General features: G+C 42.3%; 1 protein-coding gene across 6 annotated transcripts in view; it reads left to right on the top strand.

The window, feature by feature from the left end:
- Positions 1–25,498, top strand: part of ELFN1 (extracellular leucine rich repeat and fibronectin type III domain containing 1) — a 363,238-nt gene that overhangs the window by 282,729 nt on the left and 55,011 nt on the right. Inside the window, exon 1 of one of the 6 annotated variants that reach the window (XM_072120371.1) lies at positions 5,371–5,587. The exons of the other annotated variants lie outside the window; for them this stretch is intronic. The gene's annotated coding sequence lies outside the window, so the exon portion shown is untranslated. Of the gene's footprint in view, positions 1–5,370; positions 5,588–25,498 lie in introns of those variants that run through there. 6 annotated transcript variants of the gene reach the window in all.

Genomic DNA, 25,498 nt, shown 5'->3' with positions numbered 1-25,498 from the left:
AATTTCCTCCCGCTGCAATGTAAGAGCGCAGCATATTTCATACTAAACAATGGGATTTTATCTGTGCCTGCGTCCTGCGCTGCGTGAAGCTATGTGGGAAGCCCAGCGCTGGGACTCGACGCCCGCCGCAGGCCTTTTAAGTGGGTGGATCTGATTGATGTGGTGATTTCAATGCTTCTATCACCCACGAGATTGTCGTGCACATAAGTCTTTTGTTCCTATCCATTTTGATCACTTGGAGCCGACTCTAATACACCTAATTACGGCTCTTCTTATCTCCGGCAAATCTTTCACTATTTTGAATATATATTGGAAATCCAATAATCGCCATTGTTAATGAAAAGTGAATATTCATTATCAGATTTACACATTGGGTCATGATAGACACAAATGCGCCTCTGAATAGACGGAAAATAGCAAGTTTTAAAGTTACTTTTAGATTAAAATAAGTTTCCAAATTAGCTGCCATCCAAATATTAGGGAGCCTAACAGAGGGGTGTGACTTAAAGAGCTTTAGTTGCACCCTTAGGGCGTCCATATAGAGTCTCTTCCCAATATGTGAAGACCAGTATACAAGATGCAACAAAAAAGGGCAGGATGGTGGAATATCTCCCAAAATCCAAGAATCCAAATCTGGAAGATTTAAAGTTTCCCCACCAAATTTTGGTATAATTGGATAGATTTTTTTAAAAAATATTTGACACATATATCTGATGTGTATTTTGCGAGAGATACCACCGTCCCGACCTTGTTGTTACACCCTGTATAAACAGTACCTTAAAGTTTGGGTGCCTGGTATTGATTATACAACAGGGTGAGTTGATCAGTTAAAATATTTTAATGTCCAAAACTCTAAGTTATATCTCCTTCCAATCTTAAGTTGCACCATTTAAGTCAATTAAACCTTACTTAAAGTTGAGAAAATCTGTACTTTACCAATCCAATAATGTGTAAAATGTAGCAAAGATGGTAAGAAAACCCATTAATAACGATAATAAGTTTACAACGCATTTCTCATTTCTTAATAACCAGACGGGTCCCAATCCAAAACCGGTTGTAAATTTGATCTCTGAATAAAGTGCCATTGTATCCCCTCAACCCCTGATGTACACTCACCGGCCACTTTATTAGGTACACCATGCTAGTAACTGGTTGGACCCCCTTTTGCCTTCAGAACTGCCTCAATTCTTCGTGGCATAGATTCAACAAGGTGCTGGAAGCTCCTCAGAGATTTTGGTCCATATTGACATGATGGCATCACACAGTTGCCGCAGATTTGTCGGCTGCACATCCATGATGCGAATCTCCCGTTCCACCACATCCCAAAGATGCTCTATTGGATTGAGATCTGGTGACTGCGGAGGCCATTTGAGTACAGTGACCTCATTGTCATGTTCAAGAAACCAGTCTGAGATGATTCCAGCTTTATGACATGGCGCATTATCCTGCTGAAAGTAGCCATCAGATGTTACGGGTACATTGTGGTCATAAAGGGATGGACATGGTCAGCAACAATACTCAGGTAGGCTGTGGCATTGCAACGATGCTCAATTGGTACCAAGGGGCCCAAAGAGTGCCAAGAAAATATTCCCCACACCATGACACCACCACCACCAGCCTGAACCGTTGATACAAGGCAGGATGGATCCATGCTTTCATGTTGTTGACGCCAAATTCTGACCCTACCATCCGAATGTCGCAGCAGAAATCGAGACTCATCAGACCAGGCAACGTTTTTCCAATCTTCTACTGTCCAATTTCGATGAGCTTGTGCAAATTGTAGCCTCAGTTTCCTGTTCTTAGCTGAAAGGAGTGGCACCCGGTGTGGTCTTCTGCTGCTGTAGCCCATCTGCCTCAAAGTTCGACGTACTGTGCGTTCAGAGATGCTCTTCTGCCTACCTTGGTTGTAACGGGTGGCGATTTGAGTCACTGTTGCCTTTCTATCAGCTCGAACCAGTCTGCCCATTCTCCTCTGACCTCTGGCATCAACAAGGCATTTCCGCCCACAGAACTGCCGCTCACTGGATGTTTTTTCTTTTTCGGACCATTCTCTGTAAACCCTAGAGATGGTTGTGCGTGAAAATCCCAGTAGATCAGCAGTTTCTGAAATACTCAGACCAGCCCTTCTGGCACCAACAACCATGCCACGTTCAAAGGCACTCAAATCACCTTTCTTCCCCATACTGATGCTCGGTTTGAACTGCAGGAGATTGTCTTGACCATGTCTACCTGCCTAAATGCACTGAGTTGCCGCAATGTGATTGGCTGATTAGAAATTAAGTGTTAACGAACAGTTGGAAAGGTGTACCTAATAAAGTGGCCGGTGAGTGTATATACACAATATGTGAGGAGGGCTGAAGATAAGGAGGGTAGTGAAAAACCTTAATTGTGATAATGAATTTACAACGCGTTTCACATTTTCTTATTAAACAGATCAGTCACATTCTGAAGTGGGTTGAAATGTGCTATTCTTATATAGATAAACCATATAATGCCTGGTGCAGGGTCTGTGGGGGTGGAGAATGATGCAGGGATTCTTTGATTGCTGAAGCATAAATCTATTTGTCTTGTTCTAAACTGGGAATGTAACTGTTATACATTATACTGAACAGAACTATTGGAGAAATCAAAAGTCAAGTACTGTATTTTTCGGACTATAAGATGCACCGGTATATAAGGCGCACCATCAACAAATGCCTGCTAAAACATCTAGGTTCATATATAAGGCGCACCTTTGTTTTCTGGGAAAATCAAAGGGTTTTTTGTGCGCCTTATAGTCCAAAAAATATGTTACCACCCAAATATCTATAATGGAATGGTCCTGAGTTGATCAAAATCGGTCTTGACTGGTAAAGTCCTGGTATAATTTTTTGGGAAGTCTGTCACAAGGACCATTATGATGTTAGCAAGTGATCAAAAAGATCTCAAATACAATAATTTTATAGAGATGTCATTGGACTGGATAAAAATAGTTGAAAACCAAGACTTGGTCTCAGGTATGGTCTGAATCCTAGGACCATAGGTACCCAAAGTCTCTGTGAGGCACCATAAGCAACTTAAAACCATTGGCTTTAGGGGTTGATCTGTTGGCTCAGGGGTGTGTGGGTTGAATAAAGTAATATAGCTAAGGATATAGTATATCATTATATTTATACTCACCCACTATCGTTCAAAAATGTAATCTACTTTTTGCCTGTTCCCTATATATGTGGTCAATCGACTATCTCTTCCATTTGAGTCAATTTTGCCCACTAAGGGTACATTTCTGCTGGAGTTGTTAGCAAATGACTCTCTTGATATTGTACATTTACTAAATATATTTTGTGCCAGGTAAATTACATCAAGAGCAAGCGCACTGAATCTGCAACGCCGCCTTACGAGAGTAATCGCGGGCCGGCACTTGGCACAAAAGTCATTTATTTTCACAGTGTTTCTCAAAAAAAAAAAAAAAAAAAAAAAAGCACAAAGAAATTTATATTTTACCAAACAAAACCCATTCTTCTTGCTAATCTTGGACTGACTCCAAAGCAACGGTGGAGGGAGTTTTGCTTGTCAATAGGCCATAGATTTTTTTTTAATAGCGGAACACCAATAAACAAGGTTTCTTTAAATTAAAAGTTTTCCACTGTGAAGGTTTTTTTTCCAGGACTATTGTAAAATCCAATTTCTTCACCTTTGCTTACAAAACAAATAAAATAATTTACCTATTGAATAAACACTATTTGAAAGCTTAAGAGCTGTAATGCCTGGGGGGAAGGGCAGCAAAAAGAGAATTTCTGCCACATGCCCGCCCCCGAGGAGCTATACTAAGGAAAATCGTCTGGGACCACCCAGGTCCTGTTTCTAAAACTGTTGTCTCCTTATGAAGTAAAGGGTTAAATGTTTCCCTAAGGCAACAGGGACTTGATGCAAACACTACCTCTGCACGTTTCATGGCTACATCTGACTTGTAGTTAATGACTAAAACTAAAAAAAACCTGATAATATCGTGTTTAAATTATGGTTCCAGCTATTTACAGCCTGATCCTCCATCATACCCAGGACTCTGTTTTGATTATGCTCCTCCCTTTTTTATAAATATTGAAAAATGTGGGTCCCAGTTTGGGAAATGTGGAAAACATGCAGTCCCTATTTCTAGGACTGAACAAGGGCTTGTGCTTAATGGGGTTGTCCGAGAGTATAAAAAAAACTGTTGTGGCTGGGAGAGGGCTGGCTAAAAAAATTAAATATTTACTTACCTCCTGGCACCCTTCTGGTGTCCCGCGCTGCCGTCTCTTCGGTCCGTGCCTCATGTAAACAAACAGGGGCACAGATGCCACACTGCGTTTAGCTTCCAGATGGCCGAGGTTGTCGGTGAAGTCCACCCATCCCACGTTATACAGTGCACGTTAAATAGGGACAGATGGGTGTGGCTGTCCGAAAGCTGAACGCAGCGTGACTTCCGTGTCCCTGTTTGTTTACATGAGCCATGGACCGGAGAGATGGCAGCGCAGGACACCAGGAGGGACTGCAAAGGTAATTAACTGATTATTTTTTTTAACCAGCCCGCTCCCAGTCACCAATAGGTTTTTTTATGCTCTAGGACAACCCCTTTAATTATGCTGCCTAACATCTCCAATACAAATGGTTACAGTGATATTCATCCCCTTCTTTTGTCACATAACTTCATTATGAACAATGTATTTTATATATATATTTGGGGTAGGCCGCCAGGGGCAAATGCTACCCTTTAACATTCTGTAGCTACTCCCCTGCTTGTTCAGGGTACAAAGTATAAGTATCCTGTTTCCCCCAATATCACTGAGTACATATAACCCCCATTATGAGGTTGTGAGCTTGACCTCTCACCCCAGTCCCATCAAAGCTGATGATTCAGTTGCTTTGAAGCTTGAGCCAGGAACTAGCGCTCCTTTCCTTAAAATCAATCCTTTTCAATGGTCTTTCAGCTGTAATTAATGTTCCCTGTATAATTAGATTGATTTTTTATGTACTGTGCAAGAGGAAGAAAATTTATGGACTAAATGCAGCGGGACAGATGCTGAGAATGCAAAGCTGGAGAGAAGGAATATTGTGCGAGGGTGCACGGCGGGGACAGCGGGGCGGCCCCATGGCTCCGATGCAGACGTCTGCTCCTGGCATCTGCCTGTTCTTCACGCTTCTTCCAGGATAGCTTCTCTGTAAGCGTATTAGATGGTCAGTTCTTAATCTTTTATCTTATTACTAGTCTGTTGCATCAAGGAGAATACAGTCCTCTGTCACCTCAACAGCTAGGATAGAAATGTGCACAGGTGGAGCTGGAGGTGAGTTGGTTTAGATGTAGACACTTGAGTTTGTCGGCTCGTCTTGATGTCACAACTAGCTATCACAGAGAACATAGCCCTGCCTGACGTACTAAATTACAGCTTCAGCTTTGATACATCTGCATGTAATTACCTGTTATTAATAATAGAGGAAAATTTGCCAAGAAAACAGATGTCTATCTTCTCGTCATGTCAAGTGTGAACAACCTACAGATGTATCATATACAGACAGAAGGGGATCCAATTGGAATCCAATTTATAATCCAACAGTGTTGATCCAGATGAAGGTAAAAAAAAATAATATATGGTATCTTGTTTCTTTATATCTGCTACCCCTCTTGGCGTGACAAATGCCAGAGGAAAACTGAAGCATTTTTTTCGATGATGCTATACTCTCCCTATGGACACCAGATGGATGTGGTGACCTGGATATCATGAGTTGTGTCTGACTCCGGCATGAAACTGCTGGCCGGGCACAACTGATGTATGTGAACCCACTCTAAGGCCTCATGCACATGTCCGTGTTGGGGGCTGTGATCTGGCCACACAAATTTTAGCCCCGATAGAGGTCTATGGCACCCAGTCACGATGCGGTGAGCACACTGGGGCACATTTACTTACCTGGTCCTGTCTCGATCCAGCAGCACGTTCTCCGTCGAGGATTCACTAAAGTAGTGCGCCCGATGTCCACCAGGTTTCGCTGCTGCACTGAAGACCACCGGAGTTCACCATCCTATCCTGGGTGCAATATTTTAAAAAAAATATTGCGATTTTTCCGAATCCGTCGGGTTTTCTGACGGCCACGCCCCCCCCCCCCATTTCCGTCGCATGCATGCCAGCGCTGCTGCGCCACAATCTGATTGCGTGCGCCAAAAACCCGGGGCAATTCAGGGAAAAAAGGTACAAATCGGTAATATTCGGGAAACCAGATGAAAAATAGCGATTTGGGCCCTTGGTAAATGACCCCCACTGTGTCTCACCGCAACGTGACAAAGTCGGGTGGCCACACCGCAGAAGATGGAACAGGTACTAATCCTGCCCCGATTTGAGGAACATGCACTCAACTTTTTATGGAGTCGGGAGGACTTAGAAGCACCCAATCGGCCCATAATGGGGTAAGAGATTCTATTTCTAAATGTGGTAGTCAGAATTAATACCAGGATAAAGGTCCTATTACCATAAATCTATTTCTCATTCCCTGTCGACACCTGTAGATTTACTAAAGGGGCAAAATGTGGCTAATTTGGAAATAGAAATCTTTGTCACTGTCAGATTGTGGTATTAGGAAAAGGCAGATATAGGATCTCTATTTCTAGTGTGAACATATGTGCTCCCTTCAAATATCCGGTCTTACAAGGATGATCCAAAGAGGTCCCACGATCTTGCAGTCTATTGGTACGTAGTTTCTCATACGTGACAATTACCCTTCTTCTCATGTGACATTTTAATGATGAAGCAAATGGGAATGCTATCTTCATGTAGATTGTCCTTTGTAATATTCTCAACTAACTCAATCCCCGCAGAAACTCGCGCTTCATTAAACTCACGTCAACCGGCAGAACACTGAGTTTGGGCAGAATAATAGAACTCAACCTTTTGCTTCGTAACGTGCGTGCAAATGTCCCGTAGACTAAGGCCTCCGCAAAACTTAATTAGTGGAACAAGACGAAGAAGCCGCTATCTAAAGGTCTGGAAGCACCAGGTACATGTAGGATTTAAGTTAATACAGGTGGGCAGCGAAAGGGCTGATTAATTCCGAGCAGGACTACATCAGTTTCATTAGAAGGATGCTCCGAACAGCTACATGATACGTTGTCGGGAATTAGGTTAGGAAATATGTTTTCCATAATATAGACTTAAGCATAGAAAATGCAACATTGAGTATCATGTCTTGAAATATAGGAACCAAATAGGGTCACGTTCTGAAACCAGTATACTTTCTAGAACGTCCCTTCATTACCGAAGGACCTGCAGGAAGTCAGCTGATAATCCGGGTCCAACAACAGTAAAATTCAGATAACTAGTTGTAATCACTGGGGATCCAACCACTGGCACTACCAAAGTAACCAAGAGGTTACTTCCCAGAATCCTATAGTAATAATGAATTTGAGGAATATGTTGGTGCTTGTTTGCCACCCTAGGTTTGGTCACCCCTCTCCTTGATTAATCATAGAAATAATAGACTTGGACTGACCCACCATGGTCATTGAATTTCTCAGTGGGCCAATAAACCAAGACTGAGCAAAGGGAATAGTCCGAGTCAGCACTGCTTACCCCTCTGGCCACCTTTGCTCCGGTTCTCAGGTACCTCACCAGTTTTTTAAGCTGTACTCTAGGTCTAGGGTCAAATTCATCGTGGGGTCTGGTCTGGGGTTGGATTCATATACTTGTCTGGTTTTGTATGAAATTTTTTTGGTCCAAAAGCCTTTCGACCAGGTGTTTGCTAGATATCCCCCACATTTTTGTTAAAGCTGCTTTCGTCCACACATATTTGTACTTCAGTGACATAACTTTATGGAATTGGGCAATATGATGGAATGGGGACACAGTTTTGCTGGTATTAGTGTTGAACATTGGATGCTTTGTTTTCATATGGCCAAATATTACTGGGCAACTAACTCTGCCATTATCAGAAGTTGTCATTGCAATGTGGGTCAGGTGAGAGTCACCGGATGCAATTTCTTATGGGTTTCTAATGTAATCAATCAGAGTTTCTGAATAACGTTTGTCTAGAAATGTTTTTTTATATCATGCCCCGACGAAGGGATCTTGGCAGTTCCCAAAAGCTTGCTTCTAACACAGTGGTTCTCAACCTGTGGGTCGCAACCCCGGTGGGGGTCGAACGATCAAAACACAGGGGTCGCCTAAAGCCATCGGAGCCACGATTTTATTGCATTTTTTGGCACAAATACAATATTCTTGTATATGGTTTGGGGTCACCGCAACATGAGGAATTGTATTGCGGGGTCACAGCATTAGAAAGGTTGAGAACCACTGTTCTAACATCTTATATTTTTGTTAGCCATTAAAAGGTATCACAATCCCAAGAAGTTTACTTCATTTGATCTATCAAAAGCAATAGGAATTTCTTCAACTGGCTAACACGGTACAAAACTTTTTTACCTGTGACCAATACAAGGTCACTTTATGGCAGGGTTATTGCACCCACTTTCATATATTACATGTACTCGATTGGGTTAGTGCAACCAATATGGCAAAGCGGTTTTTGAAGGTGAGTACAGGTAATGTTGTACATGTTCACAAGGTCTAAATCGGAGAAAAATTAGGATAGGCCTCCAAATTAATTCCACTTATGGACCATAGACAGCCCAATATTACATCTATTATTGCAATGTAACCCATCGAACGGTGGAAATGGATAACCTGGCATTGATTTAGCATAATCATGTTGGAGTGGTGAAAATCTTCTTAACAATCCTCAAAGGAATTTTTTAATGAAGAGTTAAACAACGTGCTCCTAAAGGCACATAAATAAGTACAATTATTGCAGCTTCCATGAAGACCATAAAGTATGAGATCAAAGAAAGTTAAAGTCTAGAGAGTGTCCTGTGTTTATAGGTGACAAAGGGTTACGTTGGTGATATAGTATGGTAGATCTTCTTTGTATATTTGGCATCTTGGACCTTCCACTATTCCTTTAATTGCCAGTGATAGATCAGTCCCTTTCTATATGTTTTTGTCATTCCATTAGCATGGATTAGACACTTGGCCTTTTGTACCCACCCGGAGATTTACAACAGACTATAGATAAAAATGGATCTGTCCAACAAGGAAAATTGCCAATGGGGAGGAACGGCCTGAAACTGCAATGCAGTCGGAGAAAAAGCAAATGCAGGAAGTGTTTCTAGGCAATATAATAGAAGGTGAAGACTCCAGCTACAAGTGTAGATATTAGCTCAATATCTGTCCAGGGCGAGTCGCCCAAATGTGCAAGATTTAAGATGTTGGATGCAAAACTGACAATTTAATGGAATAGAAAGATGACACGGATTCTAAAATTGAGCAAGATTGACTTCCACATAAGACATCCTAATGGCGGAGGAAGGGCCGCTAACAACCTAACCAGCCTCAGATAAGGGAAGATGCTGGGTGATTTTTTACTTTACTTGACAAAAATGACAAGAGTGACAGCTTTTTTTCAGGGACGTTTTGGAGGTCAAAATTTCCGGAAAAAAAAATCCCAAAAATGAATGCTCTATCATGCCTGTGTTTATACTAAAAATGATCGATATAGAAGCCAGTTGTGTTAAATCTTTTTATATAATTATATCAGTAGGGATTACATGGCTCATGGCTTTGGCAAAATTAAAGGAGAATCTACCTGGAAGCACCAGCCAGTAGCGTGTCTTACAGTGTATCCCGTCTCAGTGTTGATTTACATGTCTGAAAGCAATAAGATGAGAGCAAAAATAGCCTAATAAATCAGGGCAGATAATATTTATGATGTTCTTGATCTGCCTGACATGTCCCGTGTAGAAGAGATTATGGTGACAAGTCAAAATATTGCTTTATCCTGGTTTCTGGCATTGTATTAATACTAAGAATTAGTTTCTTAGCTCTTGAATTTCATAATGGTCCTGCTCGGGGGGCCGAGGACTAGAGAGGTCCCAACAGCACTTGGTGTTTATCCATTTCCATCTGAAATGCTAAGTGAACAGTTTTACACCTAGATGGACTTCCAAGTGCTCATTACAGCACAAATTATAGTTTATCCCCATAATTGGCATGGGGTGGGGCAATTTTTTTTTATTACTTAAAAAATGAATTAAAAAACTTGCTATTAGTAATAATTATGTGTTAAAAAAGAACAGGGGGCACCCATGGTCAATCATAACCATGACTAGTTGTTTGGGAGGGTAATTTGCCATATTGGATGGTCTGCTGTATGTCCTGATCGGAAGAAACACACCCGAACCCAAACTTAAAGTTTGGATCCGCTCATCCCGTGTTACAACACCCAATCTGTAACAGGACTTCACCAAAATCACACTTACGCCAATATTTAATGATGTCATCTCACTACCTGCACCAACTGCAGCTCTTCACTCTTTAATTGGTGTTGCTCCACTGATTGGCGCCACAGTTGGCAACCACCATTCGACGTCCACTTCCCATTATGGCAGATATGCTCTATATTGTCAGGTGGGGGGTTTTTGATTAAAGCAGAAAGCCTGGAACCACCCATCTGACAGAAACTGACAGCACTAATTGCTTAGAAACAGAGGGGGCTAGAAAAGGAATTGTTTATGCATTGGATTCAGGGAATCAACAACTATTTGGAGTTGGTGGAGGTTGGAAATATCCTTTTTAAAGACCTAAAACTTGAGCATTAAAGGTCCAACCAAAAACACCTGAGAATACCTCTAAACACTTACTTTTGGGACAGATTTGTGTAAACCAAGATCCTACTTGATCTAGTTTGTCCAACTGCCCCACCACTCCCTACAGATGCCTTCACGGTCATGTGCTTTTAACTCGGGAGTAGTTATAGGTAGTATATACATTGAACTTTGGTGACTCATGTGGCCTTATAGCTCCTCTAATATATATGAAGACATATATTTTGTAAATGGCACATGGATTCTTCTAAAGATTTCAACTAAGGCCCAGAACTGACCCTAATGGTGGTATTTGGATGGTTTAACAGGGGCCCGATTTAAAAATCTGCACCAGGCCCCCCAAATATAATGTATTACTTATGGTACTCACTCTCGTTTAATTTTTGGGGGGTAAAATAAGAGCACCATATTCTAATTAAACTATAGCTTTATGCTACAAAATGTTATGGACATTGTTTCCAATATAATGTAGATCATAAATCCCGAAAAACAGCTTTATTCCAAATGGAAACACCTCAAAACTGTCTAGACATGCCTCTCCATGTGTATTTTGACTTTTAAACCTCCTAAGAGGTCCTGGGATTACAGTGGTTGATGACTGCGTCTTTAACCCATAAATCTCTGCTAGACATGTAACTCGCATGGTGCAGGTTTCAGATGTATTGAAGAATCCAAGTCATTGCAATCAGCAGCTGAACGCTGAGCGGGATGGGATGGTAGTCGTGACTTAATGACTGCACACAGTTTCTAGTACAATTGCGAAAACTCATAAATATTTATCTGCACTGCGGTTCCTTTAGAATCATCCAATATGTTAGGATCGGCTCCTGCATGATTTACACACATCGAAATTATATGTAAATGGCTGAAAGGGAAAGCTCACCCTGTCATTTAATATCAATGGAAATTACTCGTTCCTTCAATCTACACCTACTTCTTATCACTGTCTTATGAAGATGCCATGGAGACAAGTGCTTAGCATGAGGGGGTGCCTGATACTCATGTTAAAAAATGGACTTCCCGTCATGTTAGGTCAGAAGCTTTTAAAGAAGACTATACTCTTTAGATGTATGATCGAACAGGCCCACTCTTCCCTTCGTGGCAGATGTTGGAGCATAGGGATCAGGCTGTGGAAGTTCAACATATGTCATTTTTTTATTTTATAGTGAGAAAGATCATCACCAAAGATATTGTTCTATATTCTACTTATAGGTGTCCGTGGAGCTATAATGGAGAGAACCATGGTTCTAGCTTCTACTCATAGGTGTCCGTGGAGCTATAATGGAGAGAACCATAGTTCTAGCTTCTACTCATAGGTGTCCATGGAGCTATAATGGAGAGAACCATGGTTCTAGCTTCTACTCATAGGTGTCCGTGGAGCTATAATGGAGAGAACCATGGTTCTAGCTTCTACTCATAGGTGTCCGTGGAGCTATAATGGAGAGAACCATGGTTCTAGCTTCTACTCATAGGTGTCCGTGGAGCTATAATGGAGAGAACCATGGTTCTAGCTTCTACTCATAGGTGTCCGTGGAGCTATAATGGAGAGAACCATGGTTCTAGCTTCTACTCATAGGTGTCCGTGGAGCTATAATGGAGAGAACCATGGTTCTAGCTTCTACTCATAGGTGTCCGTGGAGCTATAATGGAGAGAACCATGGTTCTAGCTTCTACTCATAGGTGTCCGTGGAGCTATAATGGAGAGAACCATGGTTCTAGCTTCTACTCATAGGTGTCCGTGGAGCTATAATGGAGAGAACCATGGTTCTAGCTTCTACTCATAGGTGTCCGTGGAGCTATAATGGAGAGAACCATGGTTCTAGCTTCTACTCATAGGTGTCCGTGGAGCTATAATGGAGAGAACCATGGTTCTAGCTTCTACTCATAGGTGTCCGCGGAGCTATAATGGAGAGAACCATTGTTCTAGCTTCTACTCATAGGTGTCCGTGGAGCTATAATGGAGAGAACTATGGTTCTAGCTTCTACTCATAGGTGTCCGTGGAGCTATAATGGGGAGAACCATGGTTCTAGCTTCTACTCTTAGGTGTCCGTGGAGCTATAATGGGGAGAACTATGGTTCTAGCTTCTACTCATAGGTGTCCGTGGAGCTATAATGGAGAGAACCATGGTTCTAGCTTCTACTCATAGGTGTCCATGGAGCTATAATGGGGAGAACCATGGTTCTAGCTTCTACTCTTAGGTGTCCGTGGAGCTATAATGGAGAGAACCATTGTTCTAGCTTCTACTCATAGGTGTCCGTGGAGCTATAATGGAGAGAACCATGGTTCTAGCTTCTACTCATAGGTGTCCGTGGAGCTATAATGGGGAGAACCATGGTTCTAGCTTCTACTCTTAGGTGTCCGTGGAGCTATAATGGGGAGAACTATGGTTCTAGCTTCTACTCATAGGTGTCCGTGGAGCTATAATGGAGAGAACCATGGTTCTAGCTTCTACTCTTAGGTGTCCGTGGAGCTATAATGGAGAGAACTATGGTTCTAGCTTCTACTCATAGGTGTCCGTGGAGCTATAATGGAGAGAACCATGGTTCTAGCTTCTACTCATAGGTGTCCATGGAGCTATAATGGAGAGAACCATGGTTCTAGCTTCTACTCATAGGTGTTCGTGGAGCTATAATGGAGAGAACCATGGTTCTAGCTTCTACTCATAGGTGTCCATGGAGCTATAATGGAGAGAACCATGGTTCTAGCTTTTACTCATAGGTGTCCATGGAGCTACAATGGAGAGGACCATGGTTCTATCTTCTACTCATAGGTGTTCGTGGAGCTACAATGGAGAGAACCATGGTTCTATCTTCTACTCATAGGTGTCCGTGGAGCTATAATGGAGAAAACCATGGTTATATTCGTCTAGAAGTGACTTATCTCCCAACAGGGATCAGGCAGAGTTGCAGAAGAGTTAGAAGGCTCTATGCTCTGATTGGCTAAACCCGTGAAAAATTGGTGGATTCAGAGTTTTTCCATCTAATGAATGTGGGGAATGTCAATTTGAGGCTTCACCTATGATGTTTCGTCAACATGGGTATCCTCTTATGTAATAGGTGGGGTTACTTCCTAAGGCTCCATCAATGAATGTGAGAACATGGAGGAAAGGGGGCTCCATAATGGGGGACATTTACTAAGGGCTGATGGACTGTGTACGTTCTTTTAGGTGAAAACGGCTTGCACAGGTATTTAAGAAGTGTCTTTGCCACTATTGTGTCGCACGGGATCCTTTAGTGGTGTAGCTGCACTGGCAACCATGCGGCACAAATTAAGGGGCGTTCCGGTGCTCAGTCGGACAGAGTGTGGTATTTAACATGCAAAGTCTGCTGCACGCCCTATGTTAAAGGTGCGCCACAAAAAAGTTGGTGAACTCTGTTGGGCCAGTGCAGGGCAGCGCCAGATTCATGATTTCTGATGCACATTCTTAATGAATCAGTTGCACCCAGCATTATACACGGGCAGAGCACTTTTAGTGAAGTTTATAACTTTCTTAGGAAATATGCCCCAATATGATCAGAATGGTTGCCTAAGTATACAGGCAGTGCCCGGGTTACGTACAAGATAGGGTCCGTAGGTTTGTTCTTAAGTTGAATTTGTATGTAAGTTGAAACTGTATATTTTATAATTGTAGTTCCACACAATTTTTTTTTTCCCCCAGTGACAATTGGAGTTTCAAAATTTTTTTCTGTAATGGGACCAAGGATTATCAATAAATCTTCATTACAGACACTTTTAAGCTGATTATTGCAGTCTGGGACTATAGTAACATCCAGAGACTTCACCAGAGGTCACAGTGGTCAGAGGGGTCCGTCTGTAACTATGGGTTGTCTGTAACTCGGGTGTCCTTAAGTAGGAGACTGCCTGTAGTGCTGAGTTTTGCCACCTAGGACAGGTAATAATACACTCCTACAAGCCGCCCCCATTCAGATCTAGGCCCTTCTCTCCAACCCCCTCCCCCATCACAGTATCTCTACGATATTCATATCTTGGCCATAAATCTAGCCTACATAACAATATATTACATTCATGCTGAGAACAGAACTATGAACATTTCATATTCTGCTGACATCCACTTTACATACATCTATTGATTTCCGTACTGTAAAGGGACGTGTAATAGTTTCAGTGAATTCCTGATTTAATGGGATGAATCACTTGCCCAATTGTACTGACTGTGTTTTTATAAGATTTAAGCATTCTGCTCTGAATTGATCGTCCTTGTATGGGGATTTCCTTCCGGAGCGCAGTTATTTCTGACAATGTAACATGATTCTTTCTACCTCTCTATGATTTTGACCTTTAATGGGCCAGATAAATTACAGATGAACAATGTTTCAAGAACTGCTCTGTAGATTGCAGTGATAGATGTAGCCATGGGATGAATTTGTTCAAAATAATATTCAGCTATTCATTTATTAAGTTTCCTGTCCCTCGGGGGATGTTACTAAGATTCCAATATGGGGGTCATGATTTTTATTAAGGTCCCATCAGATCGACCAAGGTACATGTCTAGTGAATGGAGTAATACTCTTCGAGGAGGGCAGTCACCTCCGGTTTACCACCCTTGAGAACAAAATAATTGGGCATTTTGAAATCTATCATTCCTGATCCCTTTGACTCATTAAAAATTGATGTCAACTTTTATCCTAGTTATGAGCAGACCCATCTGGGTTCGCCAAAGTTTAACTGAACCTGGAATAAAAGTTTGGTATGGCTTTGCCGGCAGTGTTTAGATGAGGGGGGTCCACTCATTGGTCGTTAATTGGATGTTCACCCTTTGAATGGCAGCACAGATGCACCATCAGTGGTCTTTCCGGCAGCTTTCAAAGGTTTAACATCTGAGATTGCTACCAATACTCATTGCACGTGATCCCAAACCTGAATTACCAGCTGTAGTTCAACCCGAACCCACAATGTTTGACACAGCCCCATCATTGTAGTTCAGGCTTTCAACCCTATCCCTGATGTGTCTTTGGTTAAGGTCTTAGTGGGTGTAAATTTAGGTAAAAAGGTATTTTGTAGGACTTTGATGTTAATGACCTATGGCCAAAACTACTGGAGGTCCAACTACAATCACCCCCATCGATCATCAAGCAAAAAGGACCATGAATTTTTCCGAACACAAGATCTTTGGTAGCAGCCATGCTTGACCCTGTAGCTTCACACAAGTTAGCTGCAATACCATGCACTACCACTACAAAATATGTTGAGCTGACTTCAGTGAGCAAGAGGTTGCAGTGCCAACTGGAGAGTCACAACCCCTAAAACTATTTGACTGTTGTGATTGTCAGGAGTCCGACTCCCATCAGTCTGATATTGGTGTCCTATCCCAAGGTTTGGTCATGAAACCCCAAGTAAACTTATGCTTTGGGGTCTTTGATTCAGATAAAGAATGGAGAAAGTAAGTTAGAGAGGGGACACTATTTCCCATGGGTCCATATACACTAGGAGATGACTTTATATTGTATTGCTGATATTATTTGGTAGAATATCACTATGGGAAGGCTATAAACAGCACAGAGATTGAAGAGTTAAAAACTTTCCCAAAATTAGGATTTCACTTCTGCGCAGTCTCTGTCCTCCTACAATTAAATGATCTATTACAATAATTTCACAGAAGCAGGTTTCATAAAATTGCCCATTGTGAGTAACCTACTTTTAATTACTCTCCAGACTAAACTCCAGCCATTCATTAAAAATTAAAAATGGCCAAAATAACTTTCTGAAAAGACCAGAGATATCTGTGTATACGTAATCCCAATTCTCTCGATTTCATATTAAAAACACAAAAAGACAAAAGTAATATCGGGGAAGAAAATCTAGAAGCGTTATATGCTATTGAGGTTTGGATAATACTGGGGGGGCAACCTCTTAGGGAATGGTAAGGTAAATGCTTCTTACAACAATTGGTTAATAAAGGTGATTGGCATTGGGGATGTAGAAAGACAACCAGTCCTTGGCACTTGATGGGTCCCATGGCCCTGACTGTCAGATGTCAGAAGAAAGGAGGACTGAGCATGTTGAAATTTAAAGTAATGAATGTGGATGTAAGAGAGGAGGACAAACGGATCAGGTACCTCCATACACAATCAGTCCATCAGTCCAATGAACCCATGGAAAGAGGCTTCCAGTTTGCATTTCCTGCTTTAATTATCTCTCTCCGTTAAGAACCCATGTGATGTATGCTTGGCTTTAAAACTTTTGGGGAACCAAAACAAAATTATGTCTTTGGGCCTCCTAATGTTAAACCCTGCCTCTTGATGTCATCCAAAACTTCCTTGCGTTGCTTTCCTTCTTCATCTCTCAGTCTTTAGTTATTTCCCCTTTAGCTAAACCAGGGGGAAGAAACTTGAGAGAAGGATGAGGAGGATAATGGCACCAGGCAGCGCCACATCACACCTAAGGAGGATAAAAGTCTCCATCCTACTTGTTAAGATAAAGCCAATCCGAAGAGCTTTTTTGTCATCGCTCTGTGGGGTCCATGTCAACTCAAAAAAAAGACATAACTGAATCATGTAAAGTTGCCTTCATCAGGTTTGCACACAAAGAGGCAGATTTACTGACTTGCGTCCGAGTCCCTGCATGTGTCGCTTCTGTGCCAAGGTCCACCGGAGTTCACCTTCTTCTTCCTGGTGCATGTCAGTACTGATCTTGCGACACAATTCCTTTTTTAAATTCCGCGGTTTGTCCGAATCCATCGGGTTGTCCGGTGTCCACGCCCCCCAATTTCTGTTGCATGCAAGCCGGTTCCGATGCGCCACAATCCGATCGTGTGCGTCAAAAACCTGGTGCAATTTGTCGCAAAACGGAAATGATTGCGAAACCCGACTAAAGTACACCATTTGGACCCTTAGTAAATGAGACCCAAAGTGTTGGACTGTGTGTACAAGCTTTAATTTTTCATGCCATGATGATTGATAGTAACCACATTGGATGAAAATCCATCAAGGTCAGTAGTGGCAATCGTGAGTGTTAATCCATGAATGCCAATCCAATAAAAAATTGAACTAAGCTTTATTGGCAGGACCAAAAGTTAGCATTGCCAAAGCATTTATAAAATATTGGATTTTGGGGAATAAGGTGGGGTCATGGGGAACATGATGAAGGAGGAGATGGGGCTTAGGGGGTTATTATAGTCTATGGCAGTGATGGCAAACCTTTTCAAGATCAAGTGCCCAAAATGTGACCCAAAACCCACTAGCTTTTCTCAAAGTGTCAACATGGCAGTAACATAACTGCCTGAGTGCCCTAATACCGTTCAAAGACCGTAGTGCAAATTCTCTAAAAACTCTAAACCAACCCTTATCACACCTTTTCACTATTCCTACAGTCCCAGGCAGCCTAACATGGCCCTCTTTAAAATAAAACAGACTGTCTGAGACTACATGTCTGGCAAACTCTGTGCCTAGGAAACAGCCTGAGTGCCCACAGCAAGGTTTCTGAGTGCCACCCCTGGCACCCGTGCCATAGGTTCGCCACCACTGGTCTATGGTATCACATGTCTCTCAGTCTATGGCCATTGTGTTCTCCTCTTCCCTCAGTAGGATGGAGATCTTCTCTCCCTCCTCTATGGAGCAGAAACCAGGGAGGAGATCTGAGAGTCTCCTGAAGTGAGTGTCCCTCGCTGCTGAGTAATTGAAGAAGTGTAGCAGGAAGTGGACCTCATCCTTGGTGGCATCCTGGTCCTGGCACTGTTGGCACAGTCTGCTCTCCGTGGGGATGTACGCCAGGGCAATAATGGCAATGGTTACTTATCATAAGTGATGGAAATCGTCCAACTTTGCCATCACCCAACAACCAACCATTTCACTCATTCTGACTGTCTGGCAGACATCAGGAGAGATAAGGATCAGGCAAGTTGGAATTCTTCTCGAGAGATTGGATGCCAACAATGGACTCTACTACTGGCCCTCACTATTCTTTACAAATGCACTTTGGACCAAGCATGAGTATTGCATGAAGGGGTCAGGAGATATATGATATGGTTTGAGCAATCCCTATATTTCATTAAAAGGGGCAATTAAGTCTGAACATCTTCTTACATTTAGACTAAGTTCTTTCATAACTTAAACATAAGATAAATGGATCAGTTGCGAAAAACTGACCTTAACAATGGGCCAAGTGGTCCAACTTTGCAAGATGTTGAAGGTTCTTTCTTGATACACTTGATACCTAGAAACTGTGTGTCCCTTTAAGGATAGACTATACTGTACATAGTAATATGATCCTAAACACTCAACCTTTACTCTAAGGGGAAAAAAAGAGCAAAAAATAGCTCTGTGCTCCATGGGGGTTGTTTCTGCTGAATCCTTCAGTTTTAAGCACTGCTGGACACATTTTCTAGATAAACTCCAAGGAGACATCCCTCCCCCTAACTTTTATGAATTACTGGTCGAAAACACAAAATTCCCAAAAGTTCTTCATTGTGCTGAGGACTATATTGGAGATGGCATTTCCTAATCACCGAGGATCCTGATCTAGAAGCGTCATCTGCTTGTGAACCCACCACACGTTCTCCGAGAGAGATCGCTCACAACCACATTAAAAAGAAGGAACTAGAGAAATAGGAGAGCAATTTATCTTGTGATTTATGCGGGAACGAAGCCTGGAAGAACCGTTCCTACATCACAGAAAGGGTTATTTACACGGAAGGGGGGTGGAAGTGTTCCAGCGTATGCTGTACTCGTATTAAAGGATTTAGGATTAGAGCGTTGGCCATTTGGAACCAAATTCAAAGAGACAGATGTAGCCAAGTCTGGTTATTGAAATTGGGCTGGGAGTCTTAATGTCTCAAACTGGCTTGATGCACCATATGGTACTTTGCATAGACGTGCTGGCACACCAAGGGTTAAACGTAGGTCAGAACACAGCAGACCATTTCCGTTTAGTGGATGTTGGGTCTCTACGGGCATCAAGAAGGTCAATTCTTATTAACTGGTAGAGTATTTACTCCATATCCCTACCTGGATAGCTATGTTTTATAGAGTAATGTATTGAGGAGATATAGAATTTAAGGCAGAACGTATTGTGTTGAATGTTGTGAATGATTTTCATAGTGTCCTATTTGCAGGCAGCATGTTATAGAGCAGGAGGAGCTGAGCAGATTGTACATAGTGTCCTATCTGCAGACAGCATGTTATAGAGCAGGAGGAGCTGAGCAGATTGTACATCGTGTACTATCTGCCGGCAGCATGTTATAGAGCAGGAGAAGCTGAGCACATTTTACATTGTGTCCTATCTGCCGGCAGCATGTTATAGAGCAGGAGGAGCTGAGCAGATTGTATATAGTGTCCTATCTGCAGACATCATGTTATAGAGCAGGAGAAGCTGGACAGATTGTACATAGTGCCCTATCTGCAGACAGCATGTTATAGAGCAGGAGGAGCTGAGCAGATTGTACATAGTGTCCTATCTGCAGGTAGCATGTTATAGAGCAGGAGTAGCTGAGCAGATTGTACATAGTGTACTATCTGCCGGCAGCATGTTATAGAGCAGGAGAAGCTGAGTACATTGTACATTGTGTCCTATCTGCAGACAGCATGTTATAGAGCAGGAGGAACTGAGCAGATTGCACATAATGTCCTATCTGCAGGTAGCATGTTATAGAGCAGGAGGAGCTGAGCAGATTGTATATAGTGTCCTATCTGCAGACATCATGTTATAGAGCAGGAGAAGCTGGACAGATTGTACATAGTGCCCTATCTGCAGACAGCATGTTATAGAGCAGGAGGAGCTGAGCAGATTGTACATAGTGTCCTATCTGCAGGTAGCATGTTATAGAGCAGGAGTAGCTGAGCAGATTGTACATAGTGTACTATCTGCCGGCAGCATGTTATAGAGCAGGAGAAACTGAGTACATTGTACATTGTGTCCTATCTGCAGACAGCATGTTATAGAGCAGTAGGAACTGAGCAGATTGCACATAATGTCCTATCTGCAGGTAGCATGTTATAGAGTAGGAGGAGCTGAGCAGATTGTACATAGTGTCCTATCTGCAGGCAGCATGTTATAGAGCAGGAGGAGCTGAGCAGATTTTACATAGTGTCTTATCTACAGGCAGCATGTTATAGAGCAGGAGGGGTTGATACCATCAGAAATGTCCTGTGTTGCTCTGGAATAATGACTCTGATTATGTCATCTCCACATATTGAATGTATTCTCTTTAAGGGGGTGCAGCTCTGTAATCTGGCTAATAGTCCTACCCCCTTGTATGATATTGTTATGCCCTAACATGTACTTGAACAGGACTTCATGAGACATCCCATACAATTAGCAGGCATCGCTCTATGGGGGCCGCTGTGTGTGTGACCATGCTTGTCCTTGAAAGCTTGGGAATGCAAATAATCGCAATGGATTTGATAAGGAAAAATAATGTTCTCCATTTACCAATATAAATCTTTATCACTTGTCTGAGGCGAGGCGGCGCGCCTGAAGAATAGCGTGTAACGGCGTTTGCATCTACTTGAAGGCTGAATAGCATGGAATTGTTATCATGGAGCCTGTCATAATTATGGTGATATAATAGGACGTTCTGCATTGGAGACGGACTCGCTCCACGCCGCACGCCACGGCCGCTTGTGGCTCATTAAGTTGCAGAACGCACATCTAAAAACAAATAAAGCCAAACGTCTCTCCCCATGTCCGTGACACGCACAGCAGGCGAGACCTCTGCTCCCCGGTAAGGGGGGAAAAAGCAGAAGCTCGGAGTCTGCCGGTGGAGAGGACAAATGAGCGAAAAATCTCCCCAAGTCAGCAGCAGGCTCAGAGAAAATAGATGTGGCGCTAGCGGAAAAACTGCGCTGTCTCGGGGAGAAAGGGGATGGCATCTTAATCAATCTATGATTATCCTTATTATTATGGCCCGAATGACACAGCAACCAAAGTGTCCGTTATTTGGATTGTGCCAGGTTAGTTATAACCGGATGCAGGGGTGTAACTAGGAGAGGCAGGGCCCCACAGAAGGCTTCTGCATGGGGCCCCCCTTCCCACCCAAAAATATACAAATTTGTATACACATTTATACACTCACATAAAGAGCATATACACACAAAGTGCCTTGTACAAACATACAACATATATACACAAATACAGTATATACACACATACCATACACCGTACCATACACCATATACACGTACAGCATATACACATCACATCACATGTGCAGCGTAACATATATATATATAAAGGTGCACATCCTCTTTAGTGTGTCAGGTTGGATGACAGGGGCCCACTGACACTGCGGGCCCCATAGAGGCTGCTATGGCTGCTTCTGCTGTAGTTACGCCCCTGAACAGGGGATTCTGGAACGTTGTAAGACCTGGCGGATTATTCATGCTGAATACTGAGCAGACATAGATATCTGGATAATTGGGGTCCGATGCCGTGATCAGAAACTTTTACTGATGACATATCATATAGTGCCCAACAGTGTCAGACTGGCCCATCAGAGGATCCTCCAATGGGCCAAACTCGAATATAAGACTAGACCCCAACCTTATTTGGTGGATGGCAGCATCCTTTTCTTGGGTAATGATAAAGGATTGCCACCCAGAATAATTTGGTGCACTCAAGGGACTCCATTGCGATATTGGTGCCCAATCATTATACCTATTACCCTCTAAGGATGGTTTTAAGCAGTAAGTGTCCCTGGGTTATTAATGCCTGATTTCTGAGTATAGATTTCCTTTGAGGACATAGCTAGTGAGTGATACATACCTTTGCCCCAAGTGCAAGAAAGTTTATTTCCAACTCCAATCAACAGGCCGTCTCATCTATGGCCAGACTATTTCGGGACCTAGTTGACGTCATCATCTCCTGCCTATGTGACCGCCATCCATTGACGCTCCATACATATTCAGCCGGTAGAGCATCTAGTCTTCTCGGTACAGATCTGGACGTTGCAGACAATGTTCTGTCAATAAAAGAAGCTAAGCAGACATCATTATACCAGAGAAAGGCTGTTTCCCAGAAGGGAGATGAATTAAATTTGGCAAGTTAGTCATTGGATGAATTGCTTTGCCCGTTATGACGAATACACAGCTCCGGTATTTGGCTCCATCTACAAAAGAAAACATTTACTCTTCACTGTCCGCTATTACATTTGCGAGATGAAATAACGAGTGGAACAAGTGCGATCTCTCCTCCTATCGACACCAACATCTCCTAACAATGCGCCATAATACTATCATTGCTCGAAACGCGTCGTGTCAATTGTGCGCCATAGACAGTAAAGCGGCATTGTGCATTGTACGGCTGCAAAATATCCCCGCTCAGACGTTACTCTCACCATTTGCGAAATTAAGATTCAGTCCGTGCTGCTGGATGCGCTATTGTTTTCTGTCTGAATCTCGTCTTCTTGGCTGCTGCTGAAGACTAAGATTCAGCCCCATTTAGCTGGATGCACCCTGATAGCTGCGGCTCTCACATGCAGCCATTAATATCATTTATTGAGACTGTTTTTCGGGAAATACTAGATTTTCTGATGAAATGTTTAAAAAAAACCTGGTTTTATTAGCGGGTTTTCTGCGGCAGCCTAGAAGTCGTGTTATTGTACAATACACACAATGATGATCTCTCTCTCTGCTAACGTGGAAGGAATAGACTTCCATTATTGACTTTACTGATGGAAACATGTTCTACTTATTGGAGTGAGACCCTGATGCAACAAAAGATTATGCCGTGTATTCTGCTTCTCTATTATACGCGCTCTCCTCTTACCTCTGGTGTAACTATCACAGGGAAAACAGGTTAAGCTGCTATAGGAAGAGATGCCCTGCTGCATTGTGGGGTTAGAATCGGCTCACAATGACAAAGGACACTACAGGCAATAGGGTGCTGCCACCTGCAAAGGAACCTGTCACATTAGACAATTAGACATGATATGTGATCTGCAGATGGTATGTTATAGAGCAGGAGGAGCTGAGCAGATTATAAATAGTGTCCTATCTGCAGGTGGCATGTTATAGAGCAGGAGGAGCTGAGACATTTGAACATAGTGTTCTATCTGCAGTCAGCATGCTATAGAGCAGGAGCAGTGGAGCAGATTGTACAAAGTGTCCTATCTGCAGGCAGCATGTTATAGAGCAGGAGGAGCTGAGCAGATTATATATAGTGTCCTACCTGCTGGCAGCAAAAATTTTTTTAAAAAAAATGTGTCGCTTGACACGCGCTTACCTGCACCCAGCATAGGATGGTGAACTCCGGGGACTTCAGTGCAGCACGACACCTGGTGGACATCAGGCGCACTACCTTAGTGAATTGCCGGAAGACACATATCCTTGCCGGAGAACGCGCTGCTGGATCGTGACAGGACTGGGTAAGTAAATGTGCCCCATAGTGTCCCATCTGCTGGTAGCAAGTTATAGAGCAAGAGGAGCTGAACAGATTATATATAGTGTCCTATCCTCTGGCAGCAAGTTGTAGAGAAGAGGGAGATGAGAAGATTGTACACAATGTCCTGTCTGCAGGGAGTATGTTGCAGATCAGGAGGAGAATGGATAATATACAGTTTTGTGTAAAAATGTTAAAGATAACTTTTATTATATGTTTAAGGACACATGGGCGTCCCCCCCCCCATATACTTAGATACAAGATTTTTCCCCCATGAATTTTAGTAGGGTATAAAAATTTTCTTGTCTAGTCTATCCATATCTTCTCCATCGTTTCATTGTATTAGTGTTTTAATCTTTAGGTTAGTTACAGTCCGGCATAGTTTGTATTGCTCCTCGTGGGCGGGGCACAATACACAGAGGCGGGGCACTGTAAGGAAACACAAAATCCATGATCTACTTTATTGTCATTGTCATCTGGGAACCTTTGTAAGCACCATAGTGCAATGCAGTTCTATTTAGTAATTTAAGGAGCCAGACAAGAGCAAATGTTTTTATTCTAGCAAGGTCTTCATCACTATATTTTTCATTGGGTTTGTCACATATATTGACACAGTTTACATAATAGCTTTCTCCACTGGGTGCAGTGGATAGTGCTAATGCGCGGTATTAAAGGCATTAGCTAGTAGGCAGATAGAACGCACAGAGTCTTATTTTCATTTGTTTTACTTTAAATGGAAGTAAATTATTCAGAAAACAAACCACAGAGAGAGATCCGTCTGCATATTTTCATTATTAAATTTCTATCTTATCTGCTCTTATATAATGCAACAAACTGAGAACTCCAACTTTATGAATTGCTGGGTTTCGGGGAAAAAAAACAGCTTTGTCTTTGGAGGAGACGGCGATTTCCTATTAAATAAATTTAAGAAAATAATATTTAAATATAAAGCAGAAAAAAAATTTGACTGCTCTCTGTTGTCAAATGCGCCCATTCCTCCATCGAGAAAACACAGCTATATCTAACCGATCCAGCACAAAAGGGGGCGTTCAAAAATCATCATTTCTGGCACTGAATGCCTGGAGACGCTGGGATAAAGCGAGTGTTTTTCTCCTCTTAGATCTCATTGTGTGCTTAACCTTTCGGGCTGCAATCTAGCTAATGAAAACAGGGAATTTCTTTGCAAACTAGCCCCATGCTGTATAAACAGCGGTTAATGTTTTCATGCCATAACAATCCCAATAGGCAGAACATTTGGGAAACGATACGGCAAACTGAGGAAATATTTTTGAAATTGGCCTCATGAATGCGAAAATCCTTAGTCGAAATATATTATGTACTGACGGTCACACTTTAACTCCAATCCATGTTGTTGCGATGTATAAAGAAGGGGTGGTTTACCTAATTTTAGAGGAACTCTCCCATGAATTGGGCCTGAAAGGGCATAGGCTTTTTCAGATTTATATAAAAAGAGGTATTCAAAGTATTTTGGAGGTGATAGATT

The sequence above is a fragment of the Engystomops pustulosus genome, chromosome 8, assembly GCF_040894005.1.
Source record: "Engystomops pustulosus chromosome 8, aEngPut4.maternal, whole genome shotgun sequence".
Taxonomy (NCBI): domain Eukaryota; kingdom Metazoa; phylum Chordata; class Amphibia; order Anura; family Leptodactylidae; genus Engystomops; species Engystomops pustulosus.
Note: the sequence above shows the minus strand (reverse complement) of the source record. Positions and strands in the feature narration are given on the sequence as shown.